This window comes from Nyctereutes procyonoides, unplaced genomic scaffold, assembly GCF_905146905.1.
Source record: "Nyctereutes procyonoides isolate TBG_1078 unplaced genomic scaffold, NYPRO_anot_genome, whole genome shotgun sequence".
NCBI classification, from domain to species: domain Eukaryota; kingdom Metazoa; phylum Chordata; class Mammalia; order Carnivora; family Canidae; genus Nyctereutes; species Nyctereutes procyonoides.
The window spans coordinates 33,906,878-33,928,257 of record NW_026575134.1 but is presented as its reverse complement, the minus strand read 5'-3'; the positions used below and the strand labels follow the sequence as shown (position 1 = coordinate 33,928,257).

Sequence of the window (21,380 nt, the reverse complement as noted above, 5' to 3'; positions counted from 1 at the left end):
CAAGTTGACACATAGAATTACCTGTCACGGGTAGGTACTGTTTTTATCCTGTGTAGAGATGAGGCCACGGATGTAGAGACTGGCTGGGTAACTTGTCCGATGTTATACAGCTGGTCACTCTTCATTGGTACAGCAAACTGCCTTTCAGGGGAGGCGACTGAGATGGGGGAGAGAGGGCGGGAGGGGAGGGAAGTGGAGTCCATTGTTGTGCCTCCGTGTAGCCATCCAGGTAGAGGCAGAACTGGGGTTGGAACCCAGGTCACCTGACACCTGGCTTAGCTCCCTGGAGTCCTTCAGCTCCAGCGTGGGGTGTCCTCTGCATCATGGGCATTTCACTTATGAAAAGAATAAGGTTAGCTTTCAGTTCGACACCTGGATTGTTGACTCAAGCGCTCTGTGCAGTAATTCTAGCTGTCTCACCTTATCAGCATTGTAATTTGTGTCCATAGTATTCCAGGGCTCGAGATTCTCAGATGAGTTGGCCTGCATGCATGAGTCTAGTAATTGTTTTAATAACACTACCTTCATTTCTGAAGCACTTCAAACTTTTTAGAGCACTCTCCTCTATACACATTATTTTAAAAATGGATTAGCTTGACTAAGTGGATTTACTCTGGGGTACTGGTCTTTTGTGGATGTGAATGGAAGAAAGACTTTTACCCCCTCTTAGCCAAGATTAAAAAAGAATAAATGAGTTAAGAGATGATGGAAGAGAAAAGCCTATTTATTGAAGCAGCATGATCACTGGGATGCAGCGCTGAAGGAGAGTGAAGACTGGGAGGTATGGAGTCATGGCAACTGTGGGCATTGAAGCCAGGTAGCTCTGGGTTCGAATTGTGATTCTGCTACTTACCAAAGAGAAATACCACATTACTTCTCTGAACCTTTCCTCCTTTATAAAATGAGAATTATATTTTGTACCTCACAGGATGGTTGTGAAGATGAGAAGAGCTTGTCCAGTGCATGCCACATAGTAAGCCCTGGAGAAATAAGAACTCCTACAAATACCCCCCACCTCGTACAGTAAGGCCTGCCTTTACCAGCCTTGACTGCTTGTCCTAAAGACCTTCACCCTGCCTGCCGTTTTCTACCCAGCTCCCACACTTATAGTGACCAGATCTCACTATATTACAGAACATCTGTCCTCTACCTTCCATGTATATGCCCAGACGGGATAAAGGGGCCTCTTTCCTGGTCCTGGTTTGCATCATGGATTCCTTGTCTGAACGCGGCCTGTCTGGCTGGTCTACTACCACCTGCTTACCTCTCTCTATTTATTTTTAAGATTTTATTTATTCATTCATGAGAGACAGAGAGAGAGGCAGAGACACAGGCAGAGGGAGAAGTAGACTCCCTGTGGGGAGCCTGATGTGGGACTCGATCCCAGGACCCCAGGACCATGACCTGAGCCAAAGACAGATGCTCAACCACTGAGCCACCCTTGCATACCCCTCTTTAGCTTTGTCCAGGCCACTCTCCCCTCTGCTGCCTTTGTCCCTGATTTTACAAGGACAAATTTAAATTTTGGTGTTTACCCTGAAGACTTTGATTTCATTTGCATGTAGAATTTTCTTATATTGGCTACCTCTTGGTATCCAATAGTGAAGATCTTTTTCCTTTCTTTTTTTTTGGACAGAGATTTGGTTCACATGGATCATTTTGGAAGGAGCTATATTATTTTAAGACCGATAGAAGAAATTGGTTTGTTGAATCAAATTGCTAGTCATTTCTGGAGGGAAAATCAGTTAGGCTGTTGGTTCACCAATTCCATTCATTGGCTTTACTATGCTGACTGGCAACAGTCAGGCTGGCCACCAGTGTAGGCACAGATTTAAGATCTTTATCCCAGCTTATCTTATCTCCTTATCCTTATTGTATCTGGGTTTAATTCCAGAAACATTACTCAGAGACCCAGGTGCATGTGTCACTGTCACTCATTACTATGCTCTAGCTCCTGAAAGCACCATTTTCTGAGGTGAGAAGTGTTCTTCTGTAGACTTTTTCTCTTTCAGCATCTCTGTGATCAAAGTGCAGGGATTTGAAGATCTCTTAAGACGTAACCTTGGGGCTCTTTGAAATGCTGATTCTTACTTTGCATAGGCCCATCAGATCCATCAGATGTTGGTAACTGGTCATTCCTGGACATGTTCTGTCAGTGATTTAGAGCTGCTAAAAAAAAAAAAATTCTTCACGCTCCTTCTCTCTGAACTGGCTACCTTTCTGAGTTTTCCAGTTTCTCTCCATACTCTCTGAAATGGATCCTATCCTAAGAAGGAAAATCATGATTTAGTTTATAGGCCTGGATAATCCAAATCATCATGTGTCATTCATCTGTGAGATAGCAAATCCCAGAAAGCAGGTGGAAATTATTGAACGAGAGGGCCTAATAATAATCTCATAGTTTGGTGAATACACATTCCTTTGAAAATTTAAATTTTGGTGTTTACCCTGAAGACTTTGATTTCATTTGCATGTAGAATTTTCTTATATTATGGAGAATTTTTGCACGAAAATGAAAGAGTAAGTCATATCCAACATTTCTTAATTGGGCAATTCATGGTTAGTTATGCCCAGATTATCCCTTTTGTGAAAAATAAGCCCAAGCTAGCCTCCTCTTTCTAGCTAGCAGAGTTTGGACAAGTCTCAAACTCAACAGGTAGACTCATAGAGAGATTTTCCCAATGATAAGCCTTTACATTTAACTGCTTAAATATTCCTTCTGACATTTCAGATCTTCCTTCTGAATCAATTGCCTTCTTTCTGAGTATGATTGACCCTTGAAGAACATGACTTTGAACTGGCAACTCTACTTACATGCAAGTTTTCTTCGATAAATAGAGTATAGTACTAATAAATGTGTTTTCTCTTCCTTGCGCGCGTGTGTTTTTTTTAGTATGCTTGTTTTTATTTTTTATTTAAGATTTTATTTACTTATTAGCAAGGGTATGCATGAGGGGTGGGGGAGAAGCAGGCTCCCCCTCTGGGGAGGAGCTTGGGGCTGACCCTGAGATCTTGACCTGAGCCAAAGGCAGGTGCTTTACTAACTGAGCCAGCCAGGTGCCCCTCTTCCTTATGATCTTCTTCTTTTTTAACAAGATTTATTTATTTATTCATGAGAGACAGAGAGACAGAGAGAGAGAGAGAGAGAGAGGCAGAGACATAGGCAGAGGGAAAAGCAGGCTCCTCAAAGGGAGCCCGATGTGGGACTTGATCCCAGGTCCTGGTTTCATGACCTGAGCTGAAGGCAGGCACCCAACCACTGAGCCACCCAGGTGTCCCCCTTATGATCTTCTTAATAACATTTTCTTTAGCTTACTTTATTGTAAGAATTCAGTATGTAATACATATAAGATACAAAAAAAAAGTGTGAATTGACTATGTTATTGGTGAGGCTTTGGCTCTTCAGTAGTTAAATTTTGGGAAAGTCAAGTTATACACAGATTTTTGAACTATGTGGAGGGTCAGCATCCCTAAAACTCCCATGTTGTTCAAGGGTTAACTATACATTCTTTTAAAATTCCCTTAGTGAGAATGTGTTAGTGATGACCTCTGTCCATTTTTGTTTGCCTGAAAATGTCTTTACCTCACCCTTGTTTTGAGAGATGGTTTTGCTTATCCTAGATTGTCAGTTATTTTCTCTCTGCTCTTTGAAGATGTCACTTTACTTTCATTCTTGATGCGGAGAAGTCAGCTCAGTCTTTGCCAGTGATCTGTCTTGTCTCGGAGTGCTGTTACTCTCTTCTCTGTGATTTTGGCTTTTTCAATTTCACTAAGTATTGACATTTTTGATGTCTGGATTTTTATTTCTTTTTACTTATTCTGCTTGGGATTTGTATGTCTTCAATCTGAGAATTCATGTCTTTAATTAATTAAATGAATTGTTAGCCCTTATTTTTTTGAACGTTACTTCTACCTCAATCACCTTATTTTTCTCCTTTCTAGAAATCTGAGTAGACATATGTTAAACCTGTTCACTTTGTCCTTCATGTTACTTAACTTTTAAAGTGTATTTTAACAATTTTTCTGTGCCGCATTCTGGGTAATTTCCTTAAATCTATCTTAAGGTTAATACATTCTGTCTTTGTCTGTGTCTAATATGCTACTTACCTGTTTTTTTGGTTTTCATTATTCATATTTTCTATTTCAGAAATTCTATTTGGCTCTTTTTAAAAACTTCTTACTTGATTGTCATCATCATATCTTTAATCACCTCTATTATTTATACATGTTAAACGTAATTATTTTATATTCGGTATCTGATCACTGCAGTATCTTCAATTTTCTGATAACTCGTAGTGACTTGCTTAGTCTTATTTTTAGTGATTTAAAAAAAATTGTGAGCGCATGTTCCTTGGAACTTTCTCTGTGGAAATGATTAGAGCCCTGTGTTTGAAGTGTCTTTCTCCAGAGAGAAAGGATTTGCATTTGTTCCAGCCATGGGGTAATGACAACCAAGGGCTACTTTAATCACATTTTCAGCTCAGTAGTGGTTATTATTCTTCCAAGCCACACACTGGTAGCATGAATTCTGGCCCTACCCCTATATGAGTGTGGGCTTTTGGTTAGAGATTCTTAGGAGATGCTTTTTTTTTCTGCCTCACCGAGGCCAGGATAGATAATAAGTCTCCTTCTAACGGATAGGGTTTTTTCCCTGTCTCATTCTCTGAGGTTGTTTCCACTTGAGCAGTATGGCTTTTTGGAAAGGGGTCCTGGATCTGGTCTGTCACCAGGAAGCTTTGTCCTCAGGTCCACAAACCAAAGCACTTTGTAAAAACCCAGGCTCCTGGGTCAGCTGATGTCCTTGGGCAAATGCTAGCTTTGCATTACACTGTAAAATTATGCTTTCTTCTCATTTCTGGCTTACAGCCTTTCCCTTTATTGCAACCTCAACCATGTTTTAAATCAGATTTTTAAAGAATATATTTTATCCCTTTCTGTAAGTGATTTGTATTAGAAGAGGCCTCTTCACCCATCTCGTTGTGGAAACAAAGCTGTTACGCAGTATTTTAGATGTTTCCAACACAGTAGTGAATGAGCAAGACGGTAAGGTAACCATTTCTCACAGAGCTTACATTTCAGTGGGAGCAGAGCAAGAAAAAAAAAAAAAAACCTAAGATAATTTCAGATAGTGGTGAATACTATCATCTTTTAAAATACTCACAGTGACCCATGCAAGGGACTTGATCCTGTATGTCTTTATACATTTATATATTTTAATCCTTCCATCACTGTGTTTAAGATGAATCTACCCACTATCAGGTGAATGAAACCACCTCATTATTAAGTAGTTGATTAATTCAGTGGTGTGGACAACATGGTAGAGAAGTTTGAATTTGGGCTCAGAGTTAGCATCCACACCTGCCTACAACAGGTGTCCTTATGTGATTTGTTAAGATATGTGTGAGATTGAAAATGACTAAGTGACAAGGGAGAGCAATCATATAAGGCATGAATACAACTCTCCTCTACAACTAAACTGCATTTAAAAGCCATATTAGGGGATCCCTGGGTGGTGCAGCGGTTTGGCGCCTGCCTTTGGCCCAGGGCGTGATCCTGGAGACCCGGGATCGAATCCCACGTCGGGCTCCCGGTGCATGGAGCCTGCTTCTCCCTCTGCCTATGTCTCTGCCTCTCTCTCTCTCTCTCTCTCTCTCTCTCTCTCTCTCTGACTATCATAAACAAAAGCCATACTATTATTATTCACAGAGTATTTTGCTTCATTTCTATCAGTGATATATATAAGAAAGGTCAAAGCATAACAAATATTAATATCTTCAAGTGTTCAAACAAATCCATACCTTTTAAAATTGGAAGTATGGAGAGAAAAGAAAAGCTGAAAATGTTTTTTTTTTTCCTTAAAGAAATAATTGACACATCTGATAATAAATTGATGCAGGAGGTTCTGATCGTCCAGTGGTTTGTTTTGGAGTCAAGTGCTATTTGAGAGAAAGCCATTTTCCTAAGAAATGTCTTAAAATATCAAATCAAGCTTGGTTTATTGAGCCTCTTTTACCTGATTTAGAAACAGCGCCTGCTAATGATATATGTCAGGAAATTTTCAGAGGTGTGAACAGTGAATGGGTAAGATGCTGCATTTCTTAAAGTAGTTGATTTTACTTGACAGTCTCCAATTGATTCAAATTCACTAATAGAGAATCTCACCCTTTTTTGGTGCCACAGGCCCCTTTGACAGTCTAATAAAGTTTATAGATCTTTCTCAGAATGATGGTTTTAATACTTAAAATCCATAGAATTGAAACAGAAGCGAAATACATTGAAATGCAGCTTTATTCACAGACCCCAAAGAGTATATAAGACCCCCTAGATTGTTAACCTTTATGACATATTTAAATTACATCTCTATTCATGATGAGAAAAAATCATTAATGATATGATTGATTTTCTCAATTTCTTAAAACAGGAAATAGAGCTGGTACCAGCTATAGAGAGAAACTAAGTCATTGGTCTTACCACATATATGTGGATAATGCATTTCTGCTGTGGTAATAACATGGTATCTAGGAAGGGAACCTTTAAGTTCTTAGTTTTGTGCCCATGGGGTTTTTAGTAAAATATGGAATTAGACAAGATCAGTGCTTCCTGGGGTTATTGGCCTTATATGTTAAAGATGACCTCACAAGGGCAGCCCAGGTGGCTCAGCGGTTGAGTGTCTGCCTTTGGCCCAGGGCATGATCCTGGAGACCCAGGATCGAGTCCCATATCGGGCTCCCTGCATGGAGCCTGCTTCTCCCTCTGCCTGTGTCTCTGCCTCTCTCTGTGTGTCTCTCATGAATAAATAAATAAAATTAAAAAAAAAAGATGACCTCACAAAATAAAAAGAAGGGAAGAGAAACACGATCAGTTTATCTTGGAAAGCTGTGATTTATTTATTAACAGCCACAATAGAATGAAATGCTATTTATTGTTCTTTAAGTGTGAAAGAAAACACTGCCCTGCATCTAATCATTGGAGGCAATCTAATCAAACATCCTTAGAGAATTGATTCATTATGTTATATTCATATAATAATATCCTACGTAGCCATTATAAAGGGTAGAGATATATGTGCTCTTATAGAATGAACTCTAAGATATGTCATTACATGGGAAAGGAAAGATATAGATGAGTCCACTGTACATTCTCACTTGTAAAAATGTGTCTATTAATAAAACCAGTGATATTTCTGGAAAGAGGCACCAGTAATTGTTAACAATGATTTTCTCTGGGTAGGGGAACTTGAGGTCTGGTTCCTCTTGAGGCTGATGAACTTGAGGCTGATGAAGAGACTGACTTCTCATTGTATATCCATTTGTATTGTTTGAACGTACAGGTGTTAGTGGTTTTAACTAATTCATTAAAAAATGAATCGCCCTTGCTTCTAGCAGTATTGATACTAAAATGAAGTTGAAGCTTATAAAGAATATTTATTAGTTATGCCTGTCAAATAAGATATTTCACTAAGTAATACACTACTTTGTACACCAAGAAGAAATTTTCAGCACTTAGGATTGCTCCAAATCAGAGTTCAGGGTTGGATGGCGGGGCCCCATGTCCTCTAAGTGTCCTCCTGGGATCTGGTGTCTTTCTTACATGCACACACACGGCTTTGCAGCTGTCTGTGTTCTCTCCTACTCTCCTTGGTCTGTGAACTCCTGGGGGTATGTGTCTCACACGGTGCCTGGCACAGAGTAGACCCACAATAAATGGTGGAAGAATGAGTCACTCTTGATCCTGCCAGGAGCGAAGTCTGGAGATGCAGAGAGAAGCACTGGGCCCCGAATCCCCCTGCAGCAGAGCAGGTGGTGTAGCCAGACCCTGAGTCCTGGTGGTTCTCAGCTGGGTTGGGGGCAGACAAGAGGGTGGAGGTGATGGAAAGAAACCTAAGAGGACTGTATCTGATGAGGGCACCATTCCTCGGTATTCCTGGTTTTATCCCCAAACCTCTGCTATGGGGGTGGTTGCTGGTGGAGGAGACAATGCCAGCAGAACAGGGGGGCCGTAGGTGGGAGAGAATCAGGGAGAAATTGGGTAGCAGCAGTTGTTCAGTGAAATTTCACAGTGGCTTTCAAGAATGAAATTCAATTTATATTTAGAATTTGATTTTAATCCAGAAGGAACACACGAGCTGGTTAATATCAAGACTCTGTAAGAAATAATTTGTGTCAGTTATTGAAAGGATTTGTAATCGAGCATGAATGGGATGTCTGGTCACGCTCATTCATTTGTTTCCTTCATAGTTATTATTGAGGCCTTGTGTCCCATGAGGGACTCAGAGATGAATAAGATAGGTCCTCTTCCCTACGTAGCTGATCACCAGAAATTAATTGAGCACAATGATTAAGAGTAATATCTTGAATTCAGGTTCTTGGGTTCAAATCCTGGTTCTATTCCTTGCCACCTATGTGACCTTGAACTAGTTGTTTGATTTCTTTGAGTTTCAGTTTTCTCATTGCTAATATGGGGATAGAAGTGCCTGTTTCATAAAATGAAATAAGATAACGGATGTAAAGTGCCTAGGCAGTGCCTCCCATAATCAGGATTCAATAAATGTCAGGGTTTTTTTGTTTTGTTTTGTTTTTTGTTTTTTTTGTGTGTGTGTTTTAAAAAAAACATTCATTGATCCACTGAATACTTTTGGAACTCCTGCTTTGAGTGAGGCATTGCCATAGGTGCTAAATGGGGACATAATTCCTGTCTTCAAAGGACTCGGCTATTAGCTGGTGTATTCTTTCTTCCTTTGTAACAAATTACCCAATATTTAGTGGCTTGAAACCCTGATAGACATGACTTACGTCTCATAGTTTCTGTGGATGAGGAATTCAGGATCAGCTTGGTTGGTTCTGATCAGGATCTCTCATGAACTTACAGCCAAACTATGCCAGACCTGCAGTCATCTGAAGGCTTGGCTGGGGCTGGAAGATCCATTTCTAGGGTGTCTCACTTATAGGCCTGGCAAGTTGGTTCTGCTCCACATGGGGATCTCCATGAGTGTTCTCACAATATGGTATCTGGCTTGCCCCAGAGCTAGTGATCCAAGAGGCCAAACCAGAAATGGCAATCCCTTTTATGACCTAGCCTGAAACCAAACACCATCTCCTCTGCCTATATCCTATCTGTCTCCTAGCCCTGATTCAACACGGGAGGAGACCATACTCCTTAGGTAGCAGGAGGTGGGATCCTTATGGACAGCCTTGGAGGCTGGCAAGGACTGCTGGGGAGAAATGCGTGTAATCACAGGCAAGTGCTGTGATGTGGATATACCTCAGGGAGCTTTGTGTGGCCGCACAGTCTTGTCAGGGAAGGAAGAGGCAAACTTGAGCTTGGTCATGAAGGGAAAGAACTTTGGCTTGGCGAGTGAGGAAAGGAGTGTCTTAGGCAGACACTGCTTGAGAAAGGAAAGACATAGAGGCCAGAATAAGCATAGGATACCCTGGGAGTTTGAAGCAGAGTCTCTGGTAGGGTTGGGATGAGAATGTGGTGATGATGTCAGTACTGACCTAACTTTATGAGAATGATGTGATGGAAGTCATGATAGATTGTGACAATTGCACTTGCATGCACAAATGAAAGGGAATTATTTCACACTCTTTAAGGGTTTATCTTCTGAAATACCTCTGTGGTACTAACAGTGCCCCTGAAGGCATCTGTTCGTCCATTCGTACATCGGCCCATCTGTCCATCCGTACGTCGGCCCATCTGTCCATCCATCCATCCATCCATCCCTCTGACTAATCAATATTTATTAATTACATTTGGACTATACAATAAATAGCTTCTTAAGAAGATGACCAGCACACTTTCTGTTTTGTGGACACAAACACACACATACACAATTTTAGTGTATTCCTCTTTGTGTTTTCTTTGTAGCACTAGTCACTACTTGGCATTATATTTTATGCTTCTTGCTTGTGTTCATCTCTAGCATATAAACCTCAAGAATATAGACTCCAGAAATGTTGCCTTTTTTACATTGTTATACTCCCAGAGCCTAGAATAATGCCTGGCACATATTGGGAACTTAGTAAAGATGTGGTTGAATAAGAGTGATGTGAGGTGATAGAAGTATGTAGAAGATGCTGTGGGAACTTGGGAGGAAATGTCCAGGTCTTCCTGAGGTGGGGAAAGGAGGTGGTTGGAGAAGGCTTTGCGGAGTCTTTACTGCATGAACCAAGCTTGCCACATGGATGAGCTGAGCATTCAGGACAAGAGATCTTGTAGGCAAAGGAATGGAGACATATGCGAGCATGACCACAGTTCTAGATGATGCTTGTCTCTCTACGTAGTTTATGAAACTAAAGGTATAATTACAAGATAAGAAAAGCATCTTCCAGCAGTCACTTTTATGTAATAATTCATTTTAAAAAGCTGTATCGGAGGAAGCATCCCTTGCAGATATCTCTGAACTTCAAACCCCACTGGTTGATAAATGTTCTTGTGCTACGGCTATATATGAAACACGAATGCCAGAGTTACACGTCCTTCCCATTACTGAGCTTTGTCCTTGATTTGTATGCATTTATCTTTTAAAGATATTTCTCTGCTGCAGTGGCAATACATTTTAGTTTTCCCTATGGACTTGAAATGACATGTGGTTTTTGGCATCTCTGTTGACTTGAAGGTATTTTTATGTTACGTTGGTATTAGATAGAGCCATAGTTCAGGATATTATATGGTGAAGGAGGTTACAGGTCTGTGATAAGGGAGGGTTGAGTCCCATCCTGTTTATACAACTGCGCTCTAGGATGAGCTTGAGGTCTTTTTAGGTTATTATGTTCCCAGTCCTCTTTTTCAGTGTGGGAATGTTGGCACACTTGAAGGTTCTTTTGTGTGGCCCTCAACATGTCTCTGGTCTGTGCATTTAAGGAAAAAAGATAAAACCTTCATAGATTTCCAGATACTGCATTTATGAAATCATCCTCGGTGGCGGCCATGTTCAGATAATCTGGAGGTATTAACACCTTTGAAAAACATTTTGGAAGAAGCCACTTGGCTTCAAGAATTTTCCTTGGTCCCCACTTTTTTTTTCTTAGTAACTCATTTGGATTTTTTTTTAAATTTACCTCTACTAATGTTGACCATAAATGTTCAGTACTAAAGAACAGACTTTTGTATATTAGAGAAGCAATTAATTTTGGTTTTACTAAAAAAGTATAATTTAAATTTGATCTTAATTTGGAATAAAAAGATAACAGTAATTGTCTTGGGGAGTCGGATTATGGATATTTTGTCTTCCTTCTATTTTTCATTTCCCCTCCAAAGTGTCAGTAATGAACATGTATTATTATTTTACAGTGGGTTTAAAACCAAGAAACTTACTGGAAAATTTGATTTTCAACATTTGTCCAATATGTGATCTCTAGGCATTCTTTTTTGCAAAATAAATTCTGATTCCTCACTCTTTTTCCTCTTCAGAGCTCACTTTTCTTTTTTTTTCTTTTTTTAAGTTTGTTTGTTTATTTATTTATTTATTTATGATAGAGAGAGAGAGAGAGAGAGAGAGAGAGAGAGAGAGAGAGAGAGAGAGGCAGGGACACAGGAGGAGGGAGAAGCAGGCTCCATGCCGGGAGCCCGACGTGTGACTCGATCCCAGGACTCCAGGATTGCGCCTGGGCCAAAGGCAGGTGCCAAACCACTGAGCCACCCAGGGATCCCCCAGAACTCACTTTTCAATGTCAGTAATGGTGGATTGAGTGATGGCTTCAAATGGCAGAGGAGGATTCTCATTTATTAACTCAAAACTGCCTGGAGAAGATTAGTGGGGCAAGGTAGAGCCAAGCAAGTGAGGCCACTTGGGTTGTCTGAGGCTGAGTCAGGCTGCTAAAGAGGAACCAGTTATTCCCACCCCATAACTCTCAGTTCCTATCAAGAAGATCCAGTAACAACCATTTTTCTGCTACCAAGTCCAGTTTTGCCTGGGCAGTGTCTTCCAATATGCCCTTTTCTGATTCTTTTATGATGCTGTCTCTTGACTGTCCCCTCTGACCACGGTTGCAGACCCACAGGCAAATCTGGGGAGCCCTTGGTCCTGGCCTCTAAATCTACCCCATTCTTTTTCAGCCTCCTAATCCCCATTAATTCTTCACAGCCCACACACACCCTACCTAGGCCAGTGTACCCACTGCCTCATGCAGTGCACTCCTGCTGGTAGTAATAAAACAAAATAGTTTTGAAAAACATATACATACAGACAGATATATAGACACACGTATACACATACACTTTTTGAGGCTTGTAGATAAGCTAAGTTTCTTTCCAACAGTTGTCTAGGGGGGCCTACTGTGTGCAATTCACTGAAAGTTCAAGAAGGAAGAAGAGAGAGAATTCATAACTTACATGGGCAAAGAGGACCCATAAACAAAGATTTTACAAAGTTGAAAGTGGAAATTGCCCCAGAGAAGGTATAAAGTGTTATGAGCTCAGCTTCTTAACTATTTATGAGAGGATAACATAAACAACCAACCTGGATATATCTATAAGCATTCATAGGCATGTGAAGAAATGTGTTTATTTTCCTGAAGTTTCTCTAACATATGGCCATTTCTCCCTACTTTATTTATTGCACACACTGTGGCAGGTTTATCATCTTGCATAAATGTCATTAAATTCTGCCCACTCTCCAGTCTGAGTTAAATTGTTTGCTTTGTAGCCAAAAGATTGTTTGAGGAACTGTTGTTCTGCTCTTGTTTGGAAGAGAACAGAAGTGTCTTCCTTGTGAGACCTCCCCTGATCCCCTCCTTCTATCCATTAGCCATGTTTTGCAGAAGTAGACTGAACTTCTCTGCAGAAGTTATCCCAACATAGAGGACTGAATTGGGTAATCTGTAAAAATCTCAAAAGCAAGGATCTTCCTCTTCTTTGGGCAAGGCTTCAAAGAGCCAGCCCCTGCTTCCTTTCCACTCTTTTAGGCTTTGCTTAGATCCCTTTAGAATTCAAGAACAATGGGCTATCATTTATTGAGTGCTTACCGCATCCTAGGCATTTGACATATATTCACTTGGAATTCTTTCACATTATCAGATGAAGAAGCTGAGGCCAAGAAACCAAGTTACCAAAATCACATAGCTAAAATTTGGACCCCAATCTGCCTGGGGTCTTGACTCCAGAAACCAGTGTTTTTCTTATTGGGCTATACTACCTTTTTTTTTTTTTTAAGAGAGATTTATGTATTTATTTTAGAGATACAGAGCACAGGGGCTGGTGTGGAGCAGAGGGAGAGGTAGAGAGTCTTAAGCAGAGTGTGGAGCCCAGAACAGGGCTTGATCTCATGACCCTGAGATCATGACCTGAGATCAGACGCTTAACCAACTGTACCACCCAAGTGCTGCTATGCTACTTCTAAATCAAGATCCCAATGAAAGAAAGAAAGAAAAAGTTCCCAAACCTACAGACTTTAAAAATAGTCTTCATTTACTAGCTCTCTCAATCCCTTGATTGTCCTGCCCTTCTTCTCCTATCTAGGAGGTTGGCAAAAGCTGGGAAGAAATAGTGTGAAAAGGGAGATGCCCATCATAGCCACCCACACTGTGGAAGGAAGATTGTTCCATCTTTTTCCTGCTATAGAAACCATGTGGTGATTGGCTGTTGATGAGCTGGCTTTATCTCTTGACCCATACATAGTTCAGCCCATTGGGCATTTCTCCGAGGGCTACTCACCCCTCTGTGAGTGTCTTCTCTCCCCTGTGGCTTCTCCTGCTTTGCAAGGACCTGGAGGCTTGGGTAAGTGTGGTAGGTTGTGTGGTCAATGCCTCTGTCTAATCTTTCTTATGAAGGAGGAGTTTTTCCTGCATGCTTCCTACTGCCCATTCTGATGACTCAGACATGTCCAGGATATACTTAAGCTCAAGCTTAAAAAGGAGTCTTTCTTGCTGGACTTGCACCTTTAAGATTCTTTTGATGAATCTGATCTATTCCTGAGAAGCCACATGCTTCCTCTGAGTGGCTCACATAGTAGAGCATTGCTCTTTCAGGTTGAAACTGGATCCTTGCAAATGTCACAGGAGAGACGAGCAAATGAGATGCTGAGAGTGTCAGTGAATTGCAGAGCTGTGAACTTTTGAGGTTTCATGGAGGAGTCATATTATTTCTGGAAAGAACATCTGCCATGATAGGGGGGTGGTCTCTAAATTTTTTCTGGAGAGAGTTTTAGTTTCAGCTTCCTCCAAATCTTAGGATGACTGGCAAGGGTAGCATATGGAAGACAATAGTTATTAAAGGAAGACTGTTGGAGGAGGGGCTTCTAGTTGATGAGGAGTTCTAGTATGAGTCAGCAGTGTGATAGGGCTGTTTAAAAGGCTGGTTCCCCCCTGGGCCATGTAAATAGAAATACGGTATCTGGAATCAGAGATGTAACTGTTCCCTCATACTCAGGGATGCTGGGGAGACTCTCTGAGAGTATTGGGTTCATTTCTGGAATTTCATTAGTTCAGTTATGTTTTGTTTAAGGAATTCTAGAATCTTTCTGGGTCACTTTCCTGAGCTCACAACTTGGGAGTTGTCCGAGGTATCTGACATCTAATCATACCATGGATAAAATTGAATAGGACCAAGGGATATTAAGTTTCTTTTTTCTTTTTTAAAGATTTTATTCATTTAGTCATGAGAGACACACACAGAAAGAGGCAGAGACACAGGCAGAGGGAGAAGCAGGGTCCCCACAGGGAGCCCAATGTGGAACTCAATCCTAGGATCCTAGGATCATGACTTGAGCCAAAGGCAGATGCTTAACCACTGAGCCACCCAGGTGCTCCAGATATTAAGTTTCAATTTAAATTCTTAACAAATCTGGGGGGCCTGGGTGGCTCAGTTGGTTGAGTGTCCCACTCTTGATTTTGGCTCAGGTCATGATCTGAGGGTTGTGAGATTGAGCCCCACATTGGGCTCCACACTCAATGGGGAGTCTGCTTGAGATTCTCTATCTCTCCCTCTCCCTCTGCTCCTCCCCCTGCTGACTCTGTCTCTCTCTTTCTTAAATAAATTTGAAAAAATTCCTAACAAGTCAGATAAAGACAGCAAAGAAATATTAATACTTAGTCATTGGTGAATATCTACAGTTTCTGCTTTGAGTAATGTTTATTTTTGAAAATGATTTTTATTATGCGTAAGCTATATGAAAATAAACTCAAAAGCAAAACACATTATTACTTCATTCAACATTCCGTTGATCCTTTCTGGGTGAATGGTGCTAGGCCAAATATTGCAGGGGAATTCAAATAAGAATAGCACATTTCTTTCCTTCCTTTATTCCCCAGGTTTTGATTCCTCTGTTATGAATACCAAATAAAAAGGTAAATAAAATTAAGGACAAGAGTAAGACCCCTTCCAATAGCAGAAAAGTAAGGCCTGGCTTATCTGCAATAAGCTGTTATAGAAGTTCTCTGCCCAGAACTAAGAAGTGAGCAGAAGAGACTCTGAGATGATGAATTAGATACTAAGAGATCCTGGCCTTAAAACTGAAGTTTACTGAGAACTCTTCATACCCTTGTTTATGACCTAACTATTCTTACTTTACAAGCATTTCTAACTAACTCCAGTTCTAGCATCTGTGGAATGTTAGCAAATTAGAGGCAACAAATGATATGGGAAAAGAGGCTACCCCTGACACAGGCCACCTTTTAAAACACGGTAGGCAATAAATAAATATAGGCAGACACCCTGACGGTAATAGGGCTTGACATTAATAGCTAGGCAACAGATGTGACAGAAAGCTATAAAAATCTGTGCCTGGGGTAGGTTTAAATAGCCCCCCTGAGCCCAGTGACCCTGAGGACTTCATTGCATTAAGGTGCATTATAGTAATTGATGTGCTTCTTCTGAGTTTGATAGCCTGTGTTCATAAAGATGACCCTGAGGCCCACAGGAAAAATTAAATTATGTTCAGTATATGCTGTTTAAGAAGGTATCATGGGTGTGTTGCATTTTTTTCTTAAACCATTTTAGAAAGATATCCTTCCAAGTGTCTAAAGCAGTGATGTTGTCATAGAAGAATTATCTTTTGAAAAGAAAGAAGTAAGGTGAAAAGGAGTTGCTGATTTAAACACAGTTTGAAAACTATTTGGCAAAACCAAAGTTTAGTGATTGCTGCTTGGTTTTCTAGAAAGCATGGTTAGCCCCAAGGACTCATTCTCCAGGAGAATTCTCTAGGTTGCCAACAAAATTATGTGCTATAGAACTGAGCTGTCCAAAATGATAGCCATGTGACTACCAGAAAGTCACATGTGACTATTTAAACTTAGAAATTAAGTACCTTAGGCATCCTCTGGGTGGCTCTTAGGGGCTCTGATGGTTAAACGTTGGACTCTTGATTTTGGCTTATGATATCAGGGTGGTAAGATTGAGCCCCCACATTAGGCTCCACACTGGGCATGGAGTCTGTTGAAGATTCTTTCTTCCCCTGCCCCTCCCCCTTGCTGCTTGCACATGCACATTCTTTCTCTAAAAAATTTAAAAACTAGAAAAATAATTAAGTGCCTTAGTTGTACCAGTCACATTTCAAGTGTCCACTAGTTACCTGCGGCTTATATGGCAACTGTTATTGTACAGCACAGATATACTTCCATCATTACAAAAGATTAGTTTGGACACCACCACCATGGAAAGTCAGGAGGAAGCAAGGCTTCATGTGGGAATTAGAGCAATCATATAGATACCTTTCAGTATTAGTTTCTTAGCTGGCTTATGGTGTTTGAGTATTTGAATTGACTTCATAGTAGAATTCCAGTTGGTTTGGTTCTATTAGGGTCATAATCAGAAATAGGCTGTATCTGAAATGATTTCATGAGTGCAATGTTTCTGCATATTTTATGGGAGGCCAGAAGAGTGATTTGAAAATGTGATGCTTCAGAGAGCCTTTTCCAAATGTACAGAAGTTTTTGGAAAGGTCACAGAAGTCACAAGGCTCTTGGTTAATTCCCTGCTAACTAATTGGTATACTTATCGTCATTTTTTCAGAGGTCATTTGGCAAGATACATATTGGAAACAGTAGGAGAAAAATATCAACCAGGTGTTCCAAACACATTTTATGAAGCAGAAATGCCTCTTCTTCACAGATATGTTCAACTGAAACACTATTATGCCTTAAATTATCTGTGGAGGAAATGTTCACCTGCTCACCAGTAGTCCGATTTGTGAATGATGATTATATTAAGGAGACATCTCTTAGGAAACAGTGGAAGACCAATGAATTACAGGGAAGATAAAGGTATTCAATTACTGACCAAGGGGACTTCCCTTTAGCTGGCTGATAGTCTTCATGATATATGTGGATTTAAAATGAAAAGAGCAGAAACTAAAGTCAGTTTTTAATAGCTTACTTATAATTTGAACAGGGGACAAAATGACTTTTTCAATTTCATGAAACTCAAATCGATGGCCTAATTTATTTTTCCCCCAAGGGCAGCTGATGCTCTGTGGGAGGTGGGGTCATGAGAATGTCATAATGGCCCATGTATGTCTCTAGCAACCTGGGTATTTTGTATTGACTAATGAAAACACATCAGTGTGTTGAACTTGTTAGGGTGCATGTGGGAAACAGCTTTGTTCCTTCTTATATCTGTCCCTTTTAGTCATTTAGCTTTTTAAGCTATCCTCAGATAATAAGCAAATAGTTTCTTTTCCCATGCATTAAAAAAGTTGGCCCAATGTACCATAAAAATTGAATTTAAAAAATATTTTCAAAAATCCAGTGTAAAACACCTGATTTAAAACTTCTTCCCATCCTCAGGAGCACCTGGGTGACTGTCGGTTGAGCATCCGGCTCTTGATTTCAGCTCAGGTCATGACCCCTGGGTCCTGAGATTGAGCCCCACATGGGGCTCCCTGTTAAGCAGGGAATCTACTTTTCTTCCTCTTCCTCTGCCCCTCCTCTCGCTCATGAACTCTCTCTCTCTCTCTGTGTGTCTCTCAAATAAATAAATCAATCTTTAAAAAAAGCAAAGTAAAACAAACCAACCTTCTCCCCATCTCCACATCAGGCCTCCCTTGGTCAGGGGAGTAGAGATGTGTAATGGGTTTCATCTCTACTCCTTGATCCCTTCATCCTTCTCTTGGTTGCCGTAGTGAAGGGAATAAGGTGGGGATGGGGAAGAGGAAGGTGCAGGACCAAGGATGAGGAATGATCTCACATGATGTTGAGGTTTGATGCACAATTGCTCGTTCATCATGAGGTATTTTTGGGGGTTCTCTGGGGCCCCTCTTCTGAGGTTTCTCATTTTTCCAAGTGAGGGAAGAGCTTCCCTTCCATGGGAAGGGGTGGGATGTGTTGAGATATGCAGCACACCAATAACTTTTTTCTTTTCTTTTCTTTCTTTTCTTTTCCTCTTTCCTTCCTTCCTTTCCTTCCTTTCCTTCCTTCCCTTCCTTCCTTTCCTTCCCTTCCTTTCTTCCCTTTTCTTTCTTTCTTTCTTTCTTTCTTTCTTTCTTTCTTTCTTTCTTTCTTTCTTTCTTTTTCTTTCTCATTCATTCATTCAAGATTTTATTTATTTGACAGAGAGAGAGCACAAATGGGGCGGGGGGGGGGAGCAGCAGGTAGAGGGAGAAGGAGAAGCAGGCTCCTCACTGAGCAGGGAGCCCAATGCGAGGCTCGTTCCCAGGACCCTGAGATTATGACCTGAGTCCAAGGCAGATGCTTAACCAACTGAACCACCCAGGTGCCCCTCACACTGATAACTTTCCATAGAAAGTATCTTTGCCCCAGTAGAGTCTCCCTGGAGAAGTAGCCTTTACATCCTGTTACAAAAGCATCTGTATCTCTCAGCCAGGAGGAGGCCTAGCCTAGTTCAACAGGCTTCTCAGAGGGGATCCCTGGTTCCTACATACTTGGTAATGAACTCAGGACTTACTGGCATTTTAGTCTAATGTGGCCTCTGCCCACAAGGATTTAAGTCTTGGGAGAAAAGACTGATAAACACATGTTCAGTCTGTGTTACAGATAATCCATGCTCATCTAGGTATTTCCACAGCATTGGTTTAATAAGCGTTCATTGAACCTGTGGGATTTTGGTGGTGGGGTGGTTAGGGAAGACCTCCTGGAGGTAGTGATCTCTTCTGAACTAGGTTTTGAAAGAGGAACAGTATATGCCTATGAACATGAGACCCAGCCCACCCTGGCCTTCCTTGGGCTGCACCTCTTTGTGGGGCAGGGGGTATTCAGGGCCAAGGGCCACCCAGAGGCTATGCCTTCCCCTCTGGAGTATAGAACCTGCATCATGCTCTGGGTATTCAGGACCCTGGAATTCCCTGTCCGTGTCAGCCTCCGTGGCCGGTGTGGGCCTCATTCGGTCCTCCCCAGGGCAGATTATGACACCAGTGTGTGCACTTGTGGGGTCAAGGGATGACAAAAAAATGGCTGTTTCAAGTGGCTGAGACAGAAGGATTTGTATATACAGCCCAGCATTTACATTTCTATGAGTTTTTCGAGGGTATGGGATGGAAATGGGTATGAGAAAAGCAGGTGGGGCCAGCAGAGGACCCGGACCGAGGGTCAGAGTGTAAATTCTGTACTTGAAGCCACCCTTCTAGCTCATTATGAAGGAATCTGTATCAAGATAGAGTAGACCATATTTTAGTAACTTGTTGGCTTGATTTATAACTTGAAATATTTACATTTATGGCCTGTGGGCCTCCATTTGCACTCTAGCCCCAGGTTCTACAAATGTTAGGAGTGGGGCTGCAGGTGAGGACATTAATTTTGGTGACTGGATGGTTTCAGGTCCGAGGGGATAGAAGCTAACTCTAGATTAATTAGAAAAGCATCATAATTAGGAAGAGATCCAAGAATGAGATGAATTTTAGGTGAAACCTGAAATCATCACAAGTCCCCGTTTGGCGAGGTCGGACCAGCTGCCAGCAGGAAGATGTGGGTGTTCGAGGGGAACTGTGTCACAGTGGGCCTGTGCCAGGTGCTTGCAGATAGTGCCTGGCACAGAGCAGGATGTGGGAATGATACTGATTGGCAAACTTGATGGTTTGGTCTGTTTGCAGGACCAGTCAGATTCAGAATACAGAGCTCTGGAAAAGAGGGCGATGCAAGGAGAAAAAGGGAAGCAGGGGCCCCTACCCAGGTGTGTTGATCAAGTGACAGGTGTCCCTGTCCTCCTGTGGTTGGAAGGAGAGCTCGAGGTGCCACTGGGCTAGTGCCTTTGTCCCTCATGGGAAGCTCAACACAGAGTTAGAGAAAGCATAGAATGAACAGTGTTAAACTTGAGCCTAAGACTTAGAATTTGGGAAATGGTAGCTTCTGAAAGTGACAGCTGGGATGGTAGGAGTGGCAAGATGAGGAGTTTCAAGACTTTAAACAACATGTTTATTACTTACATTGCTTTTTATAATCCTAAATCCCTCAGTTTTGATGGCAATTACCAGCTGCTATGCAATGGGCTTTTTTAATGGACTGCCTTTATAAATTTGGGCATTTGAGTGCTAGTGGAGAGTTTACAGCAACCTGAATTGCTAACTGTGTAAAAGGGTGCTGGGCTTCACCCATTTTGCTCAGACACAGCCCTTTCTTTTTTCTTTTCTTTTCTTTTCTTTTCTTTTCTTTTCTTTTTTCTCTTTCCTTTTCTCTTTCCTTTCCTTTTTTCTTTTCTTCCTCTTTGTTTCTCTTTCTTTCTTTCTTCTTTTTTCTTTCTTCTTTCTTCTTTCTTTTCTTTCTTAGATTTTATTAATTTGAGAGAGTGAGAATGAGAGAGAGAGGGACGCCTGGGTGCTCAGTGGTTGAACATCTGCCTTTGGCTCAGGTCATGATCCCAGGGTCCCTGGATCGAGTCCCACATCGGGCTCTCTGCGGGGAGCCTGCTTCTCCCTCTGCCTGTGTCTCTTCCTCTCTCTCTCTGTGACTCTTCATGAATAAATAAATAAGATTTTGAGAGACAGAGAGAGCGTACAAGCAGGGGGCAGGGCAGAGGGAGAAGCACACACTCCGCTGAGCAGGGAGCCCGATGCGGGGCTCAATCCTAGTACTCCAAGATCATGAATCCTAGGACTCCAAGCTATTTCTAACCTTGTCAGGGGTGGGGGTGGGGGTCACATCTGCATTCATTTCTATACATACATACCCTGACTCTACTACTACAGAGGCCTGCTTCCTCTGTGCGTGTGCGTGCACGTACCTGTGTGTTGGCGAGAAGACGTGGGCAGGCAGGTTTTTCTGAAGGGTGTTTTTTTGTCACTTCCTTTGGCAATGGTCTTAGGCATTTGGAGCCATTACCCCACAGATCTGCCATCTAACATTGCCTATGGCCACTTGTTTGTGCTGTGTCTCACTGTAAATCCTGTCTTGTCAAGCTCAGCCCAGGAGGGTATGCTTGGTGCAACAATGTTTTATTAGCAGCATACATATTACATTTTATTTGTCACTATAAAAGGAGTGAGGAGTTAAAAACCA

The 21,380-nt window shown here is 41.4% G+C and overlaps 1 protein-coding gene across 1 annotated transcript in view; it reads left to right on the top strand.

Annotated features, from left to right (window-relative positions):
* Positions 1–21,380, top strand: part of KIAA1549L (KIAA1549 like) — a 256,705-nt gene that overhangs the window by 55,315 nt on the left and 180,010 nt on the right. The window lies entirely within an intron of this gene.